Here is a 20,649-nt window from a genome sequence, read left to right as displayed (position 1 = left end):
TATATTTTTTATGAATTTTTTTAGGGGGGCATCATGTTGTAGTGTAAGATCGCTGATCTGACACTTTGCTGTGCACTGTGTCAGATCAGTAATCTGACATGCACTCAGGGAGACTTCCCGACGCCTGCTCTGAGCAAGCGCTGTGAAGCCACCTCCCTGCAGGACCCGGATGCCGCGGCCATTTTGGATCCGGGCCTGCTGCATGGAGGAGGTAAGAGACCCTCGGAGCAACGCGATCACATCGCATTGCTCCGGGGGTCTCAGGGAAGCACGCAGGGAGCCCTGTCCCTGCACGATGCTTCCCTATACCGCCGGAACACTGCGATCATGTTTGATCGCAGTGTGCCGGGGGCGGTCCGTGACCGCTCCTGGCACATAGTGCCGGATGTCAGCTGCGATAGTCAGCTGACACCCAGCCGCGATCGTCCGGGCTCCCCCCGTGAGCGCGGCTGATCGCTCTGGATGTACTATTCCGTCCTTGGGAATTAGGGCCCACCCCACATGGACGGAATAGTACTTCCAATGGCAGAAAGGGCTTTAAAAAAAAAGGGAAAAAAATGTTGTGGGATCCCGCGCAATTTTCTGGGCCAGAGAGGGAAAGCCAGCGACTGGGAGTCCGATGTTTATAGCCTGGGAAGGGGGTAATACCCATGAATCTTTCCAGGCTATGAATCTCAGCCCGCAGCAGTATATTTAGCCTTTACTGGCTATTAAAATAGGGGGACCCCCCCAAAAAATGATGTGGGGTCCTCCTATAAATATTAGCCAGAACAGGCTATGCAGACAGCTGCGGTTTAATATTAATAGCCTAGGAAGAAGCCATGGATATTGGCCCCCCAGCTACAAACACCAGCTCAGAGCTGCCCCAGAAATGGAACATCTCTAAGATGCGCCAATTCCGGCACTTATCCTCTCTCTCTTCCCACTGCCCTGAAGCGGTGGCATATGGGGTTGATGCACCTTTGAATTGTAAGGTGACATCAAGCCAGCTTAGTAATGGAGAGGCGTCAATAAGACACCTTTCCATTACTAACCCTATAGTTGTGAAAGGGTTAAATAAAGACACAGCCAGAATAAAGTATTTTAATGAAATAAAACACAACGCAGTTTTGCCATCTTACTGTTCTGCCAATCCTTGCGACACCCTCGATCTCCTGCAAAAAAAGAAAAAATAATAAACCAGCATATATACTCCCTGGTCTGACGCAGTCCATTTAATAATGAGTGTCCCACGACAATCTCCCCTGTAGAGCCTATCACATCAGGAGATGTGACTGCTCTATAGGCTTCCAGTGACACACTGACAGGAGACAAGGCTCCTGCAGTGTTATCACTGAGGGTTATTATTATTATTAGTAATAATAATAATAACCCTCAGTGATAACACTGCATGAGACTTGTCTTGGGTTCAATGGACTCTCACTTTACGGCACTGCTGCGTGAGAATTTTCCCACACAGAGGTGCAGTAAGTGACAGTATGAACTTTGCACTCACAGCGGCATAGGGATACAGTGCGGAGGATTACTTCCTGTCACTGTATCACATCTGCCGAGATGACAGCTCTCCACTTTTGGTTTATTAATATTTTTTTTTTTTTACAGGTGATCGAGGGCTTTGGGAACTAGGTGTATAGTGAGTATATACTGTATGTTGTATGTACTGTATGTGTATATGTGTGTATGTGTTTTGTTTTTCACACTTGAATACAGTAGCCGGATGATGAGACTACTACTGTCCAATCATCCGGCTAGCTGTCACTGAAGCAGGCATAGCCGGATGGGACTAGTAGTCCCATCGGCTGAAGCTTGCCTACTCACAGCCCCGCAGACACACAAACACCCGCACATAGTCTCCGCCCACACACACAGTCTCCGCCCACACATTCTTCCTCCTCCCTATCTGCAGCATTTCTCGCAGGCAACTCTGCAGAAAATCCGCAGATCTTTTTTATACCTGCGGTTTTACTGTGGATTTGCTTGACACAATGGAAGTCAATGGGTGCAGAAACGCTGCAGATCAATAAAAAGAATTGACAGGCTGCGGAAAATAAAACGCTGCAAATCCACGTGGTTTTTTTCGCAGCATGTGCACACCAATTGCCAATTTCCCATTGACTAAGGCTACTTTCACACTAGCACGTCGCAATGCGTCGTTTTGCAGAAAAAACGCATCCTGCAAAGTTGTTTGCAGGATGTGTTTTTTCTCCATAGGCTTGTATTAGCGACGCATTGCCACACGTCGCAACCGTTCCAACAAAAACATGTTTCCAAAATTTTGCTGATGTAAAGTAAACATGTGGATAATGTTATTTATGAACTATTTTGTGACATGATTCTTGAAAATAGTTTTAAAATTGCAAAATTTTCACAAATTTCAATTTTTTTCATAAATAAATGCAAGTCATATTGATGAAATGTTACCACCATCATGAAGTACAATATGTCATGAAAAAAACAATCTCAAAATCAGTGAGATACATTAAAGCATTCCAGATTTATTAACACATAAAGTGACACTGATCAGAACGGTAAAATTTGGCTTTGTCATCAAGGTCAAAATTGTCTCGGTCGCTAAGGGGACAAAGACATCCAGGTGCCCACGATCCAGGAGTAGCAGCGCTTTGGACATATCCCATGTTAGTCTCTTCTTGAAATCCCATCCACTATGTTGTAATATCTGGCCGCTGCGGGTTTGACGCTGCAACTCTGGATCACGAGCACATACCTTTATTATTTCAAGATCTATTGATTAAAATAAACTTTGTTTGTGGGGGAAACCCCTTTACGTTTTTTATTCAATAAATATGTGTACATATTCATGTAATATAGCGTGAATGTATTTACCCCTTCACCCCTAAAGTCTGTTTGCTGTTGAAAGAATCACACAGACTCAATAAATCTTAATTAAACCATACTAACGACCTAACCCATTCCACCGACGCCCTTGTCATCTGCAAGAGTTAAAAATAAAAAAACAATAATATTCCTCACCTTTCCGCAGAAACGCTGGTAATCCATTTGTCCCACGACAGGTCTAGCTCTGCTACATCTAGACAGCAGGATGCATGGTTGCATTATGCAACCATGCAGCCTGTCATTCAGCAAACACTGAGCACTGTGGGTGCTCAGTGTCTCTCTGTGAGGTCCTATTACCTATGTGATGGCACCGCGAGCGTGAGAAGGTTCTACTGCTCGCGGTGCCATCAGACAGGTCCTGCGTGTTCACAGCCAATTAACTCGATTCACCTATGTGATGTCAGCGTGAGAGCCATTGGAAAATTTCCCACAGCGCTCACGCTGACGTCAGAAAGATGAAGTGAGTTCACTAGCTGTGAACTCGTAGGACTTGTCTGACGCCACGGCGAGAACTTTCCGTCGGATAGGTAATAGGAGTAGGTGTGTATGAATCTATTCTATTTTATTCCAATCTGACATTCTGTGATTTTACTGTACGCGGCACATGAATTGCCAGTCGTGGAACAAATGGATTAGCAGGATCTCTGTGAAAAGGTGTGTATGTATCGATTCTATTCTAACCTGTAACTCTTTGATTCTATTGTACCCGGCGCATGATTGCCGGGTTTTCATATGCGATCGGAGTTTAGAAATCGGAGAGCACTCGCATGGCCAAGTGCACTGTGGGTTTTTTTCTCGCACCCACTGACTTCTATTGCGGGATGCGATGCGATTTCAGAATACAATCTCAGCATGCTGCAATTTTGTTCCAGTCCGATCGTGATCCAATCCAAGATGAACACACAATGATAGAACAACATTGGTCCGAATGCAATACGATTTTTTTAGTGGATTGCATTCGTTCGATTTCATCAGAAGTGGGAATGAGCCCTTAGGGCTCATACTTGTGAGAAACTCGGATGAGCCTCGCACGGCAATACCCGGCACTCAGGAGCGGAGCGTGCGGCTGCATGTATTGCTATGCGGCCGCACGCTCTGATCTGAGTGCCGGGTATTGCCGTGCAAGACTCATCCGAGTTTCTCGCAAGTGAGTATGAGCCCTTAGAGAGATGTACTCAGTTGTAGAGCAGCACAGCACAGCTCCGTCAACTGCATAGTGACCGTGTACTGCACATCCGTTGCCTATTGAAATCAATAGGTGTAGAGTGTGTGCATATTCGTCTGCCACTGGCACAAAGCGCAGCTCTTCATTCGTGGTGCCAAGTGCTGCACCCTCACAGATCAAATATCGATATGACATATCCTAAGTACAGGACATCAATATAAAAGTCCAGGACAAGCTCTTTACATGTTGAAATGCTTCTTCCCCAGCACAAAATGTGGAAAAACGGTAAATTAATGAAAAAGGTAAATAAACATCAAATAAAACAATAAATAAAAAAAAGGTGCTGTCTGTCCAAACTGTTACTAGCCATCCCGAGTCGGACAAAAAAGCCTTATGTTGATATCTATATACATAATTGTCTAAGGGGTACTTCCGTCTATCTGTCCTTCTGTCATGGTTATTCGTTCGCTGATTGGTCTCGGCAGCTGCCTGTCATGGCTGCCGCGACCAATCAGCGACGGCCACAGTCCGATTAGTCCCTCCCCTACTCCCCTGCACTCACTGCCCGGCGCCCGCTCCATAATCCCCTCCACTCACTGCTCACACAGGGTTAATGGCAGCGGTAATGGTCCCTGGTGTAACGCACTCTGTTACCGCTGCTATTAACCCTGTGTGTCCCCAACTATTTACTATTGATGCTGCCTATGCAGCATCAATAGTAAAAATATGTCATGTTAAAAATAATTTAAAAAACCTGCTATACTCACCCTCCGCCGCCTTTCTCGCTCCTCTCCACGCTCCCGGGACCGCTCCATTGCAAGCGCCAGCTTCCGCTCCCGTCCCAGGGCTGGTGTGCGACAAGGACCTGCCGTGACGTCACGGTCATGTGACCGCTGCGTCATCATAGGTCCTGCTACTACTACTACTACTACTATACTACTGGTATTAGGGTTAGGGTTGGCACTAGGGTTACGCTTGGGATTAGGGTTAGATTTGGGATTAGGGTTAAGGTTAGGGTTGTGATTAGGGGTGTATTGGGATTAGGGTTAGGTTTGAGGTTAGGGTTGAGATTAGGATTAGGGGTGTGTTGGATTTAGGGTTTTGATTAGGGTTATGGTTAGGGTTGACATTAGGGTTGTTTTGGGGTAAGGGTTGTGATTATTGTTAGGGTTAGTGATTAGGATTATGGATCAGGTTGGGATTAGGGTTAGGGGTGTGTTGGGGTTAGGGTTGGAGCTAGAATTGGGGGGTTTCCACTGTTTAGGTACATCAGGGGGTCTCCAAACACGACAGCCAATTTTGCGCTCAAAAAGTCAAATGGTGCTCCCTCCCTTCTGAGCTCTGCCGTGCGCCCAAACAGTGGGTTACCCCCACATATGGGGCATCAGCGTACTCGGGATAAATTGGACAACAACTTCTGGGGTCCATTTTCTCTTGTTACCCTTGTGAAAATAAAAAATTGGGGGCTACAAAATCTTTTTTGTGGAAAAATATATACTTTTTTTTTTATGACTCTGCATTATAAACTTCTGTGAAGCACTTGGGCATTCAAAGTTCTCACCACACATCTATATAAGTTTTTTGGGGGGTCTAGTTTCCAAAATGGGGTCACTTGTGGGGGGTTACTACTGTTTAGGTACATCAGCGGCTCTGCAAACGCAACATAACGCCCACAGACCATTCTATCTAAGTCTGCATTCCAAAACGGCGCTCCTTCCCTTCCGAGCTCTGCCGTGCGCCCAAACAGTGGTTTACCCCCACATATGGGGCATCAGCATACTCAGGAGAAATTGGACCACTAAAGTTGTTGTCCAATTTATCCTGTTACCCTTGTGAAAATAAAAACTTGGGGGCTACAATATCTTTTTTGTAAAAAAAAAAAAAAAAAATTATTTTCACGACTCTGCATTCTAAACTTCTGTGAAGCACTTGGGCATTCAAAGTTCTCACCACACATCTAGATAAGTTCCTTGGGGGGTATAGTTTCCGAAATGGGGTCACTTGTGGGGGGTTACTACAGTTTAGGTACATCAGGGGCTCTGCAATCGCAACATAATGCCCACAGACCATTCTATCAAAGTCTGCATTCCAAAAAGGCGCTCCATCCCTTCCGAGCTCTGCCGTGCGCCCAAACAGTGGTTTACCCCCACATATGGCGCATCAGCGTACTCGGGATAAATTGGACAACAACTATTGCAGTCCAATTTCTCCTGTTACCCTTGTGAAAATAAAAACTTGGGGGCTACAATATCTTTTTTGTGGAACAAAAAATATTTTTTATTTTCACGACTCTGCATTCTAAACTTCTGTGAAGCACTTGGGCATTCAAAGTTCTCACCACACATCTAGATAAGTTCCTTGGGGGGGTCTAGTTTCCAAAATGGGGTCACTTGTGGAGGGTTTCTACTGGTTAGGTACATCAAGGGCTCTGCAAACGCAACATAATGCCCGCAGACCATTCTATCAAAGTCTGCATTCCAAAACGGCGCTCCTTCCTTCCGAACTCTGCCATGCGCCCAAACAGTGGTTTACCCCCACATATGGGGTACCAGCATACTCAGGACAAATTGGACAACAACTTTTGGGGTCCAATTTCTCTTGTTACCCTTGTGAAAATAAAAACTTGGGGGCTAAAAAATCTTTTTTGTGGAAAAAAATTTTTTTTCACGACTCTGCATTATAAACTTCTGTGAAGCACTTGGGCATTCAAAGTTCTCACCACACATCTAGATAAGTTCCATGGGGGGTCTAGTTTCCAAAATGGGGTCACTTGTGGGGGATTTCTACTGTTTAGGCACATCAGGGGCTCTCCAAACGCGACATGGCGTCCGATCTCAATTCCAGCCAATTCTACATTGAAAAAGTAAAACGGCACTCTTTCTCTTCCAAGCTCTGCGGTGCGCCCAAACAGTGGTTTACCCCCACATATTGGGTATCGACGTACTCAGGAGAAATTGCACAACAACTTTAGTGGTCTAATTTCTCCTGTTACCCTTGTGAAAATAAAAATTTGTGGGCAAAAAGATCATTTTTGTAGAAAAAATGCGATTTTTTTTTTTCACGGCTCTACGTTATAAACTTCTGTGAAGCACATGAGGGTTCAAAGTGCTCACCACACATCTAGATAAGTTCCTTAAGGGGTCTAGTTTCCAAAATGGTGTCACTTGTGGGGGGTTTCCACTGTTTGGGCACATCAGGGGCTCTCCAAACGCGACATGGCGTCCAATCTCAATTCCAGCCAATTCTACATTGAAAAAGTAAAACGGCACTCCTTCTCTTCCAAGCTCTGCGGTGCGCCCTAACAGTGGTTTACCCCCACATATTGGGTATCAGCGTACTCAGGAGAAATTGCACAACAACTTTTCTAATCTAATTTCTCCTGTTACCCTTGTGAAAATAAAAATTTGTGGGCAAATTTTTTTTTTCACGGCTCTACATTATAAACTTCTGTGAAGCACATGGGGGTTCAAAGTGCTCACCACACATCTAGATAAGTTCCTTAAAGGGAACCTGTCACCCCGTTTTTTCAGATTGAGATATAAATACTGTTAAATAGGGCCTGCGCTGTGCGTTACTATAGTGTATGTAGTGTACCCCGATTCCCCACCTATGCTGCGCAATACATTACCAAAGTCGCCGTTTTCGCCTGTCAATCAGGCTGGTCTGGTCAGGTGGGCGTGGTGACATCGCTCTTTTCTTCCCCAGCTTTCCGTTGGTGGCGTAGTGGTGTGCGCATGTCGCAGTGACGATTCCACTGCGCGCACGTGAAGAAGCAGCGCGCGATCTGCGCTATTACCCCCTGTCATCGGTGGGGGTGGCCATCTTCCTGGGGCCGCGCGTGCGCAGATGGAGTGCTCTGCTGCACGGGGCTTCAGGAAAATGGCCGCGGGATGCCGCGCGTGCGCAGAAGAGATCGCGGCGGCCATTTTCCCAAAGCCGAGATGCTTTGTGGGCGAAAAGATAATTTTTGTGTAAACAAAAGCGATTTTTTATTTTCACGGCTCTACGTTATAAACTTCTGTGAAGCACTTGGGGGTTCAAAGTGCTCACCACACATCTAGATAAGTTCCTTAAGGGGTCTAGTTTCCAAAATGGTGTCACTTGTGGGGAGTTTCCACTGTTTAGGCACATCAGGGGCTCTCTAAACGTGACATGGCGTCCCATCTCAATTCCAGCCAATTCTGCATTGAAAAAGTCAAATGGCGCTCCTTCACTTCTAAGTTCTGCGGTGCGCCCAAAAAGTGGTTTACCCCCACATATGGGGTATTGGCGTATTCAGGAGAAATTGCATAACAAAATTTATGGTTACATTTCTGTTTTTACACATGTGAAAATAAAAAAAATGGTTCTGAATTAAGATGTTTGCAAAAAAAAGTTAAATGTTCATTTTTTCCTTCCACATTGTTTCAGTTCCTGTGAAGCACGTAAAGGGTTAATAAACTTCTTGAATGTGGTTTTGAGAACCTTGAGGGGTGTAGTTTTTAGGATGGTGTCACACTTCATTATTTTCTATCATATAGACCCCTCAAAATTACTTCAAATGTGATGTGGTCCCTAAAAAAAAATGGTGTTGTAAAAATGAGAAATTGCTGGTCAACTTTTAACCCTTATAACTCCCTAACAAAAAAAAATTTTGTTTCCAAAATTGTGCTGATGTAAAGTAGACATGTGGGAAATGTTATTTATTAACTATTTTTCGTGACATATCTCTCTGATTTAAGGGCATAAAAATACAAAGTTTGAAAATTGCAAAATTTTAAAACATTTGCGCCATATTTCCGTTTTTTTCATAAATAATCGCAAGTAATATCGAAGAAATGTTACCACTAACATGAAGTACAATATGTCACGAAAAAACAATCTCAGAATCAGCAAGATCCGATGAAGTGTTCCAGAGTTATAACCTCATAAAGTGACAGTGGTCAGAATTGCAAAAATTGGCTCGGTCATTAAGTACCAAATTGGCTCTGTCACTAAGGGGTTAAGGCTATGTGCACACGTAGGAAATGTGGTGCAGAATTTTCTGCACTAAATCTGCATCTGCAGATTTGATGCAGTTTCTGTGCAGTTTCTATGCAGTTTCTGTACAGTTTCTGCGCAGTTTCTGTGCAGTTTTTAGGCTACGTTCACATTAGCGTTTTGCGTGTTTGCGTCGGGTTTGCGTCGGGCGACGCAGCGGCGACGCATGCGTCCCTATATTTAACATGGGGGACGCATGCGTTTTTGTGTGATGCGTTGTGCGACGCATGCGGGTTTTTTGCCGCAAGCGTCTGGCCAAGAAAACGCAACAAGTTGCATTTTTCTTGCGTCCAAATTTCGGCAAAAAACTACGCATGCGTCGCAAAACGCAGCGTTTTTGCGTGCGTTTTGGTGCGTTTTCATTTGCGTTGTGCGTTGCGTCGCCGACGCAGCGGCGCACAACGCAAATGTGAACGTAGCCTTATGCAGTTTCTGTGCAGTTTCTGTGCAGTTTCTATGCAGTTTCTGTGCAGTTTCTGTGCAGTACAATGTAAATCAATGTGAAAAGAAAAAAGCTGTGCACATGGTGCAGAAAAATCTGCGCAGAAACGCTGCAGAACTGCACAAAAGAAGCAACGTGCACTTCTTTGAAATCTGCAGCGTTTCTGCGCAGATTTTTCTGCACCATGCGCACAGCTTTTTTCTTTTCACATTGATTTACATTGTGCTGTAAATCACAGTGCAGTTCTGCAGCGTTTCTGCAGCAGAAAAATCTGCTGCAGTTCTGCACCAATTCTGCACTAAATCTGCATCGTGTGCACATACCCGTCATTTTTGGTAACAAAAAAATAAAGAATGCACAAACAGACATGTATTTCATTTATTTTCCCAACAACATCAGAATATTAAAAAAAACATGAAAATGAAGTGGACTGTTTTGCATTCTGTCGGCTTAAAATAGATATGTGCACAAATATATGTCAAACACAAACCCATTTCACATATATTGTCCCCATTGTCGTATCTATATACATAATTGTCAAAGGGGTACTTCCGTCTGTCTGTCCTTCTGTCACGGTTATTCGTTCGCTGATTGGTCTCAGCAGCTGCCTGTCATGGCTGCCGCGACCAATCAGCGACGGCCACAGTCTGATTAGTCCCTCCCCTACTCCCCTGCACTCACTGCCCGGCGCCCGCTCCATAATCCCCTCCACTCACTGCTCACACATGGTTAATGGCAGCGGTAATGGCCCGCGGTGTAACGCACTCCGTTACCGCTGCTATTAACCCTGTGTGTCCCCAACTATTTACTATTGATGCTGCCTATGCAGAATCAATAGTAAAAATATGTCATGTTAAAAATAATAATTAAAAAAAAAAAAAAACTGCTATACTCACCATCCGCCGCCTTTCCCGCTCCTCGCCACGCTCCCGGGACCGCTCCATTGCAAGCGGCAGCTTCCGGTGAGGTCCCGTCCCAGGGCTGGTGTGCAACAAGGACCTGCCGTGACGTCACGGTCATGTAACCGCGACGTCATCATAGGTCCTGCTCAAACGAGCCCTGGGACCGCAAGCTGCCGCTTGCAATGGAGCGGTCCCGGGAGCGTGGAGAGGAGCGAGAAAGGCGGCAGATGGTAAGTATAGCAGGACTTCAACGGGCTATAGGTGAGTATATGTTTATTTTTTTTTGTAAGTCTCTATACTACGTGGCTCTGTGCTGGGCAATATACTACGTGGCTGGCCAATATACTACGTGACTGGGCAATATACTACGTGGCTCTGCTATATACTATGTGGCTGGGCAATATACTACGTGGCTGGGCAATATACCGTACTACGTGGGCTGTGCTATATACCATGTGGCTGGGCAATACGTGACTGGGCAATATACTACGTAACTGGGCAATATACTATGTGGCTGGGCAATATACTACGTGGCTGGGCAATATACTACGTGGCTGGGCAATATACTACGTGGCTGGGCAATATACTACGTGACTGGGCAATATAGTACGTGACTGGGCAATATACTACGTGGACTGTGCAATATACTACGTGGACATGCATATTCTAGAATACCCAATGCGTTAGAATCGGGCCACCATCTAGTCTATATATATAATTGTCTAAGGGTTTTTCCGTCTGTCTGTCTTTCTGTCTGTCTGTCCTGGAAATCCCGCGTCTCTGATTGGTCGAGGCCGCTAGGCCTCGACCAATCAGCAACGGGCACAGCGACGATGATGTCATAAAGGACGTAGACATCTCACGTTTCTGATTCAGCGACGGGCACAGTATCGACGTAGATATCATAATGGTTGCCATGGCGATGATGATGTCATAAAGGTTGCCTCGACCAATCAGCGACGGGCACAGTCTGCCGCGAATTCTGGAATCATCATTGTCCATATACTACGGGGACATGCATATTCTAGAATACCCGATGCATTAGAATCTGTCTGTCCTGGAAATCCCACGTCCCTGATTGGTCGATGCCGCCAGGCCTTCGACCAATCAGCGACGGGCACAGTATCGACGTAGAAATCCCGCGCCTCTGATTGGTCAAGGCCGCCAGGCCTCGACCAATCAGCGACGGGCACAGCGATGATGATGTCATAAAGGATGTAGACATCCCACGTCTCTGATTGTTCGAGGCCGCCAGGCCTCGACCAATCAGCAACGGGCACAGCGACGATGATGTCATAAAGGACATAGAAATACCACGTTTCTGATTCAGCGACGGGCACAGTATCGACGTAGATGTCATAATGGTTGCCATGGCGACGATGATGTCTTAAAGGTTGCCTCGACCAATCAGCGACGGGCACAATCTGCCGTGAATTCTGGAATCATCATTGTCCATATACTACGGGGACATGCATATTCTACAATACCCGAGTCTCCCGCGTCTCTGATTCAGCGACGGGCACAGTATCGACGTAGATGTCATAATGGTTGCCATGGCGACGATTATGTCATAAAGATTGCCTCGACCAATCAGCGACGGGCACAGTCTGCCGCGAATTCTGGAATCATCATTGTCCATATACTACGGGGACATGCATATTCTAGAATACCCGATGCGTTAGAATCGGGCCACAATCTAGTCTACTATATAATTGTCTAAGGGTCACTTCCGTCTGTCTGTCTGTCCTGGATATTCATTGGTCGCGGCCTCTGTCTGTGATGGAAATCCAAGTCACTGATTGGTCTCGCCAGCTGCCTGTCATGGCTGCCGCGACCAATCAGCGACGGCCACAGTCCGATTAGTCGCTCCCTACACCCCTGCAGTCAGTGCCCGGCGCCAGCTCCATACTCCCCGCAGTCAGTGCCCGCTCCATACTCCCCTCTAGTCACCGCTCACATAGGGTTAATGCCAGTGGTAACGGACCGCGATATGCCGCGGATAACTCATTCCGTTACCGCCGCTATTAACCCTGTGTGACCAAGTTTTTACTATTGATGCTGCCTATGCTGCATCAATACTAAATAGTAAAAAGATCTAATGTTAAAAATAATTTTAAAAAAAACAAAAAACCTGCTATACTCACCCTCCGTAGTCCGACGATGCGCTCGCGCCTGAAGCCAGCTTCCGGTCCCAGAGATGCATTGCGAAATTACCCAGAAGACTTAGCGGTCTCGCGAGACCGCTAAGTGATCTGGGTAATTTCGCAATGCATCCTGGGAACGCAAGATGGCAGCAACCGCGCACATCGCCAGAGGTTCGCTGGATTTACGCTGGATCCCGCCGGGTGAGTATATAACTATTTTTTATTTTAATTATTTTTTTTAACAGGGATATAGTGCCCACACTGCTAAGTACTACGTGGGCTGTGTTATATACTGTGTGGCTGCTATATACTACCTGGCCAGTGTTAGATACTATGTGGGCTGTGTTCTATACTGCGTGGGCTGTGCTATATATTACGTGACCAGTGTTATATACAGCGTGGGCTGCGTTATATACTACATGGCTGCTATATACTACGTGGGCAGTGTTATATACTACGTGGCTGTGTTCTATACTGCGTGCTATATACTAGGTGGCCACTGTTAGATACTATGTGGGCTGTGCTATATATTATGTGGGCTGTGTTATATATTACGTGGCCAGTGTTACATACTACATGGGCTGTTATATACTGCGTGGCTGCTATATATTGCGTGGCTGCTATATACTGTGTGGGCTGTGTTATATACTACGTGAGCTGTGTTATTTACTGCGTGGCCTATATTAAAAGGCCACTGTCACCCCCCTTCAGCCGGTATAATAATAATAATAATAATAATAATAATCTTTATTTATATAGCGCCAACATATTCCGCAGCGCTTTACAGTTTAACAGTTTCAAACACAAAAGTCATAAGTAACAACGTTAACAATACAATAATTAAAGGGACTCTGTCACCTGAATTTGGCGGGACTGGTTTTGGGTCATATGGGCGGAGTTTTCAGGTGTTTGATTCACCCTTTCCTTACCCGCTGGCTGCATGCTGGCTGCAATATTGGATTGAAGTTCATTCTCTGTCCTCCATAGTACACGCCTGCACAAAGCAATCTTGCCTTGTGCAGGCATGTACTATGGAGGACAGAGAATGAACTTCAATCCAATATTGCAGCCAGCGGGTAAGGAAAGGGTGAATCAAACACCCAAAAACTCCGCCCATATGACCCAAAACCAGTCCCGCCAAATTCAGGTGACAGGTTCCCTTTAAAGCAAAATAAGACGACCCTGCTCGTGAGAGCTTACAATCTACAATGAGGAGGGGGAGATGCAAAGTACAGGTGTGTATTTACAATGATGTATTTACAATCATGGTCCAGCCATCTTCAGGGGTTGGGGAATAGATGGGGATAGTGAATGGGCTACACACACAAACATAACATAACTTTGATTAGTGAACAAATGTGTTTTGAGCGAGCGCCTAAAACTATGCAAATTATGGATGGTCCTAATATCTTGGGGTAGAGCATTCCAGAGGATTGGCGCAGCACGGGAGAAGTCTTGGAGTCGGGAGTGGGAGGTACGGATTAGTGCAGAGGTTAATCGAAAGTCATTTGCAGAGCGCAGTGGTCTGTTAGGCTGATAGACAGAAATGAGGGAGGAGATGTAAGGGGGTGCCGCACTGTGGAGAGCTTTGTGGGTGAGAACAAGTACTTTGAATTGTATCCTGTAATGAATGGGTAGCCAGTGTAACGACTGGCGAAGAGCGGACGCGTCCGAGTAACGATTAGCCAGATGGACGACCCTGGCTGCTGCATTAAGGATGGACTGGAGAGGGGAAAGTCGAGTGAGGGGGAGGCCAATTAATAGAGCGTTACAGTAGTCCAGGCGGGAGTGGATCAGGGCGACAGTGAGGGTTTTAGCTGTCTCCATGGTGAGAAAAGGGCGGATTCTAGAGATGTTCTTTAGGTGTAAGCGGCACGAGCGGGCAAGAGATTGTATATGGGAGGTGAAGGAGAGATCGTTATAAACTAAAAGAGCCACCTTGTGCAGCAGTAATGCTGCATTCTAACAAGGTGGCTCTTTTAGTTTTTGTTTCTGTTATTCCCACAATAAATGTATTTATAATTTTGCTGAAATACCTATCTTTGTCCATGGAGGCGGGACTGAAGCCTCCTCTTAGAAGCGCCCAACTGCCGTCAGTCATCTCTTGTGTAGATTTTCGCCGCCCCCTCAGCGCTGTTATTGTGTGAATTCCGGCGCCTGCGCTCTGCTCTTCTGCCTTGCGCAGGCGCATAGAGCATTATCCGTCCGAGCGCTGGTGCCGGGTTCCTTTCTGCGCCTGTGCGGTCAGTGCGGCCAGCCTGTTACTGAATCCCCGCCCCGCACTGTGTTATGCAGTATGCACAGTGCGGGGCTGGGATTCCTGGGCATGCGCACTGCGCTTGTCAGACGCTCCACAGGTCCCCCGCCTTCCAACGTTGTTCTGTGCGGCTGTTCCAAACGCCGGCAAGGATACCTGTATATTCCGGCAACACTGAAAGGCGGGGGACCTGGGGAGCGTCTGAGAAGCGCAGTGCGCATGCCCAGGAATCCCAGCCCCGCACTGTGCATAATGCATAACACAGTGCGGGGCGGGGATTCAGTAACAGGGTGGCCGCACTGCCCGCACAGGCGCAGAACGGGACCCGGCACCAGCGCTAGGACGGCAAATGCTCTATGCGCCTGCGCAAGGCAGAAGAGCAGAGCGCAGGCGCCGGAATTCACACAATAACAGTGCTGAGGGGGCGGCGAAAATCTACACAAGAGATGACTGATGGCAGTTGGGCGCTTCTAAGAGGAGGCTTCAGTCCCGCCTCCATGGACAAAGATAGGTATTTCAGCAGAATTATAAATACATTTATTGTGGGAATAACAGAAACAAAAACTAAAAGAGCCACCTTGTTAGAATGCAACATTACTGCTGCACAAGGTGGCTCTTTTAGTTTATAACGGCTGGAAGGGGGTGACAGTGGCCCTTTAACGCATCGGGTATTCTACAATATGTATGTATGTATATAGCAGCCACATGGTATATACCACAGGCCACGTAGTACTCCTATATACTACGTGGCCTGTGCTATATACTATGTGGCTGCTATATACATACATACATATTCTAGAATACCCGATGCGTTAAAATCGGGCCACCATCTAGTCTATATATATAATTGTCTAAGGGGTAATTCCGTCTGTCTTTCTGTCTGCAACTTCCGTAACGGAAATCCCGCGTCGCTGATTGGTCTCACCAGCTGCCTGTCATGGCTGCCGCGACCAATCAGCGACGGGCACAGTCCGATTAGTCCCTCCCTACTTCCCTGCAGTCAGTGCCCGGCGCCCGCATACTCCCCTCCACTCACCGCTCACACAGGGTTAATGCCAGCGGTAACGGGCCGCGGGTACCGCACTCCGTAACCGCTGCTATTAACCCTGTGTGACCAAGTTTTTACTATTGATGCTGCGTATGCAGCATCAATAGTAAAAAGATCTAATGTTACAAAAAAAGAAACGTTATTCTCACCCTCCGACGAGGCGCTGTCCTCAGCAGTGCAAGTGGCAGGTTCCGGTGCTAAGGATACTATGCGAGAAGGACCTGCCATGACGTCACGGTCATGTGACCGCGACGTCATCACAGGTCCTGCGCTCAAGCTGCCGCGTGCACCGCACACAGGCGCCAGGACTACAAGAGCCCTTCAGAAGGTGAGTATGTTTATTTTTTATTTTAAGTCTTTTTTAACCTGTTACATACGTGGCTGGCAATATACTACATGGCTGGGCAATATACTACGTGACTGGGCAGTATACTACGTGTCTGAGCTGTATACTACGTGGCTCTGTGCTGTATACGTTGCTGTGCAATATACTATGTGGCTGGGCAATATACTACGTGGCTGGGCAATATACTACGTGACTGGGCAATATACTACGTGGCTGGGCAATATATTACGTCGCTGGGCAATAAACTACGTAGCTAGGCAATATAGTACGTAACTCGGTAATATACTACGTGGCTGGGCAATATACTACATGGCTGGGCAATATACTACGTGGCTGGGCAATATACTACGTGGCTGGGCAATATACTACGTGGGCTGTGCAATATACTACGTGGACATGCATATTCTAGAATACCCGATGCGTTAGAATCGGGCCACCATCTAGTCTACTATATAAATGTCTAAGGGGTACTTCCGTATTTCTGTCTGTCCTTCTGTCTACAACTTCCGTCACGGAAATCCCGCGTCGCTGATTGGTCTCGCCAGCTGCCTGTCCGGGCTGCCGCGACCAATCAGCGACGGGCACAGACCGGCCGAGAATTAGTCCGAACCATACTCCCCTCCAGTCAGCGCTCACACAGGGTTAATGACAGCGTCAACGGACCGCGTTATGCCGCAGGTAACGCAGTCTGTTAACGCTGCTATTAACCCTGTGTGACCAACTTTTTACTATTGATGCTGCCTATGCAGCATCAATAGTAAAAAGATCTAATGTTAAAAATTAAAAAAAAATAAAAAAAAAACTGCTATTCTCACCTTCCGTCGTCCGCCGAGGCGTGCGCGGCTACCGCCAGCTTCCGTTCCCAGAGATGCATTGCGAAATTACCCAGAAGCCTTAGCGGTCTTGCAAGACCGCTACGTCATCTGGGTAATTTCGCAATGCATCGTGGGAACGGAAGCTGGCGGCAGCCTGCGCATCGACAGAGCTTCGCTGGACGCCGGAGGGTGAGTATATAACTATTTTTTGTTTTAATTATCTTTTTTAACAGGGATATGGTGCCCACACTGCTAAATACTACGTGGGCTGTTATATACTGCGTGGGCTGCGTTATATACTACATGGCTGCTATATACTACGTGGGCAGTGTTATATACTACGTGGCTGTGCTATATACTGCATGGCTGCACAAAGCTCTTCACAGTGCAGCACCCCCTTGCATCTCCTCCCTCATTTCTGTCTATCGGCCTAACCGACCTCTTCACTCTGCAAATAACTTTCAACTAACCTCTGCACTAATCCATACCTCCCACTCCCGACTATAAGACTTCTCCCGTGCTGCTCCAATCCTCTGGAATGCTCTACCCCAAGAAATTAGGACCATCCACAATTTGCATAGTTTTAGGCGCTCCCTCAAAACACATTTATTCAGAGCGGCCTATCATGTTCCCTAATCAGTTATTTTGTTTGTGTGTAGCCCATTCACTACTTCAATCTATTCCCCACTCCCTGAAGATGGCTGGACCATTATTGTAAATACATCGTTGTAAATACACACCTGTACTTTGTATTTCCCCACCTCATTGTAGATTGTAAGCTCTCACGAGCAGTGTCATCTTGTGTTGCTTTAATTATTGTATTGTTAACATTGTTACTTATGACTGTTGTGTTTGAAGCTATTAAACTGTAAAGCGCTGCGAAATATGTTGGCTCTATATAAATAAAGATTATTATTATTATTATGTGGGCTATGTTATATACTGCGTGGGCTGCGTCATATACTACATGGCTGCTATATACTACGTGGGCTGTTATATACTGCGTGGCTGCTATGTACTCTGTGGGCAGTGTTATATACTACATGGCTGTGCTATATACTACATGGCTGCTATATACTACATGGGCAGTGTTATATACTACATGGCTGCTATATACTACGTAGGCAGTGTTATATACTATGTGGGCTGTGTTATATACTGCGTTGGCTGCGTTATACACTACATGGCTGCTATACACTACGTGGGCAGTGTTATATATTATGTGGGCTGTTATATACTGCGTGGGCTGCGTTATATACTACATGGCTGCTATATACTACATGGGCTGTGTTATATACTACGTAGGTGTGCTATATACTACATGGCTGCTATATACTACGTGGGCAGTGTTATATACTACATGGGCTGCGTTATACACTACATGGCTGCTATACACTACGTGGGCAGTGTTATATACTATGTGGGCTTTTATACTGCGTGGGCTGCATTATATACCACATGGCTGCTATATACTATGTGGGCTGTGTTATATACTATGTAGCTGTGTTATATACTACGTGGCCAGTGTAATATAGTACATGGCTGTGTTATATACTGCATGGCCACTGTTATAAACTGCGTGCCTGTATTAACGCATCGGGTATTCTAGAATATGTCGTGGCCTGTGCTATATACTATGTGGCAGCTATATACATACATATTCTAGAATACCCGATGCGTTAGAATCGGGCCACCATCTAGTATGTAACTATGTATTTGTTCAATTACTTTTTTTTACATCACAAACTCATGTCAAGTGCACCACAAAGCATTGGTGTGAACACGACCTTATACTGCAATCAAACCTAAATCAGCAGTTCAGGATATGAAATAACTAAGCCACAGTGTACTTCCTAAATTGTAGTCATGAGGTAATGCCGTTTTTGTTTCCCAGACATGTGAGGTAAATGTCCTTTTGTGCACATTTTCTCTCATAATGTATGACAAGACTGCGATTTACTGGACACAGCAGTAATAGCAGAAACAACTAAATGCACAAGTCATTCTGTATGCCGAACTAACAGATGTCTGTCAGCATTTGGAGCTAGATGATGGAGGAATGGTGGCCGCTTTTGTAAAATGTCCACTAAGCTTTCACTTTCCTTCAGAGCCCCGACAGATACTCTAATGAGTTACCGCCTATCACGAAAAGTAGAAACGTACAAGCTGGAACCACCTACCGAGAGCCACCGACCCAGTTCATTGTGCCTGTGAAAGACTCGCGAAAAGTGACGTCCACAAAAAAGGCGGCAAAAGCGACCTCCGCTCTTCACGTCATGTGACCAGACCGTGCGGCTTCCTACAGAGCGACGCCACAGTCCTCTCAGGTGTGAAGCGGCCGCTAGTCTGACTGTAGACTAGAGAGACTTGTAGTCGCCGCGTTCCTGTCATGGTCGTACTGCACATGACTACATGAAAGCCTCTGACGTACACAAGTGCACAATACACACTGTCTGGCTCCCATGTAGAGTTATAAAACACACAGGTCGTCTTTACCAGGCTGTCTGCTTGACTTTCCAGGATATAGTGCCCAAACGCACTCCACTAGGGCATTCCTCTGATATAAGGGGGTGTCTGTTAAAAAAAGGTATCACCTATCCTCAGGGTAGGTGATCGTTTCCTGATAGGTTGGTGTCCCACCTCTGGGACCTGCGCCAATTGGCAGATCAGGGTACTTTTATCCCTGTTACAAGATGGTGGCACTGATTTGACACCAGACCACCGCTCCATTAATTGTCTGTGGAGGTACCAGAAAAACCCAAATGCAGGGATCAGCAGCACCATAGAAATTAACTGAGCGGAGCAGATCTGCATTTCCCATTGCTGCTCCAATAAGAGTGAAAGTTCCCCATTCTGCCCTACTGGTGTTTGTCCCAGAGCTTCGACCCCCAATAATCAACAAGTTATCACGTATCCTAAAGATAGCTGATAACTTATTAGGCCGGCGTCACACTTGGCGTAAGACAATACGGTCCGTATATTACAGCCGTAATACGCTGAAAAGTCCCCAAAAAAGTGGTCCGTAGCTCCTCCGTAGGCAGGGTGTGTCAGCGTATTTTGCGCATGGCATCCTCCGTATGTAATCCGTATGGCATCCGTACTGTGTGTTTTTCTCGCAGGCTTGCAAAACCAACACACGGCTATACAAGGGATCCATGTGTTAAAAAAAAAAAATTATATATATATATATATATATATAAATATATATATATATATATGTGTCATTAGACACATATATGCATATATATTATTACTTCATACGGCGCTAGATAGCTTTAAAGCCGGTAATTCAATTACCGACTTTTGCTTTCTCCTTCCTAAACCCGACATGATATGAGACCTGGTTTACATACAGTAAACCATGTCATATCACCTTTTTTTTTGCATATTCCACACTACTAATGTTAGTAGTGTGTATATGCAAAATTTGGCCGTTCTATCTACTAAATTAAAGGGTTAAATGGCGGAAAAAATTGGCGTGGGCTCCCGCGCAATTTTCTCCGCCAGAGTATTAAAGCCAGTGACTGAGGGCAGATATTAATAGCCTGGAGAGGGTCCATCGTTATTGGCCCCCCCTGGCTAAAAACACCTGCCCCCAGCCACCCCAGACAAGGCACATCTGGAAGATGCGCCTATTCTGGCACTTGGCCACTCT

At 46.0% G+C, this 20,649-nt stretch overlaps 1 long non-coding RNA gene across 1 annotated transcript in view; it reads right to left on the bottom strand.

Moving 5' to 3' along the window:
* The window catches only part of LOC138674120 (uncharacterized), a 139,192-nt gene extending 119,990 nt beyond the window's left edge, over positions 1–19,202 (bottom strand). The window contains exon 1 of the long non-coding RNA XR_011320494.1: positions 19,175–19,202. This is a non-coding gene — a long non-coding RNA (uncharacterized lncRNA). The remainder of the gene's footprint in view (positions 1–19,174) is intronic.
* Between the last annotated feature and the right edge of the window lie 1,447 nt (positions 19,203–20,649).

Source organism: Ranitomeya imitator, chromosome 4 (genome assembly GCF_032444005.1).
Source record: "Ranitomeya imitator isolate aRanImi1 chromosome 4, aRanImi1.pri, whole genome shotgun sequence".
Lineage (NCBI taxonomy): Eukaryota > Metazoa > Chordata > Amphibia > Anura > Dendrobatidae > Ranitomeya > Ranitomeya imitator.
This window is presented reverse-complemented; position numbering and strand designations above follow the sequence as displayed.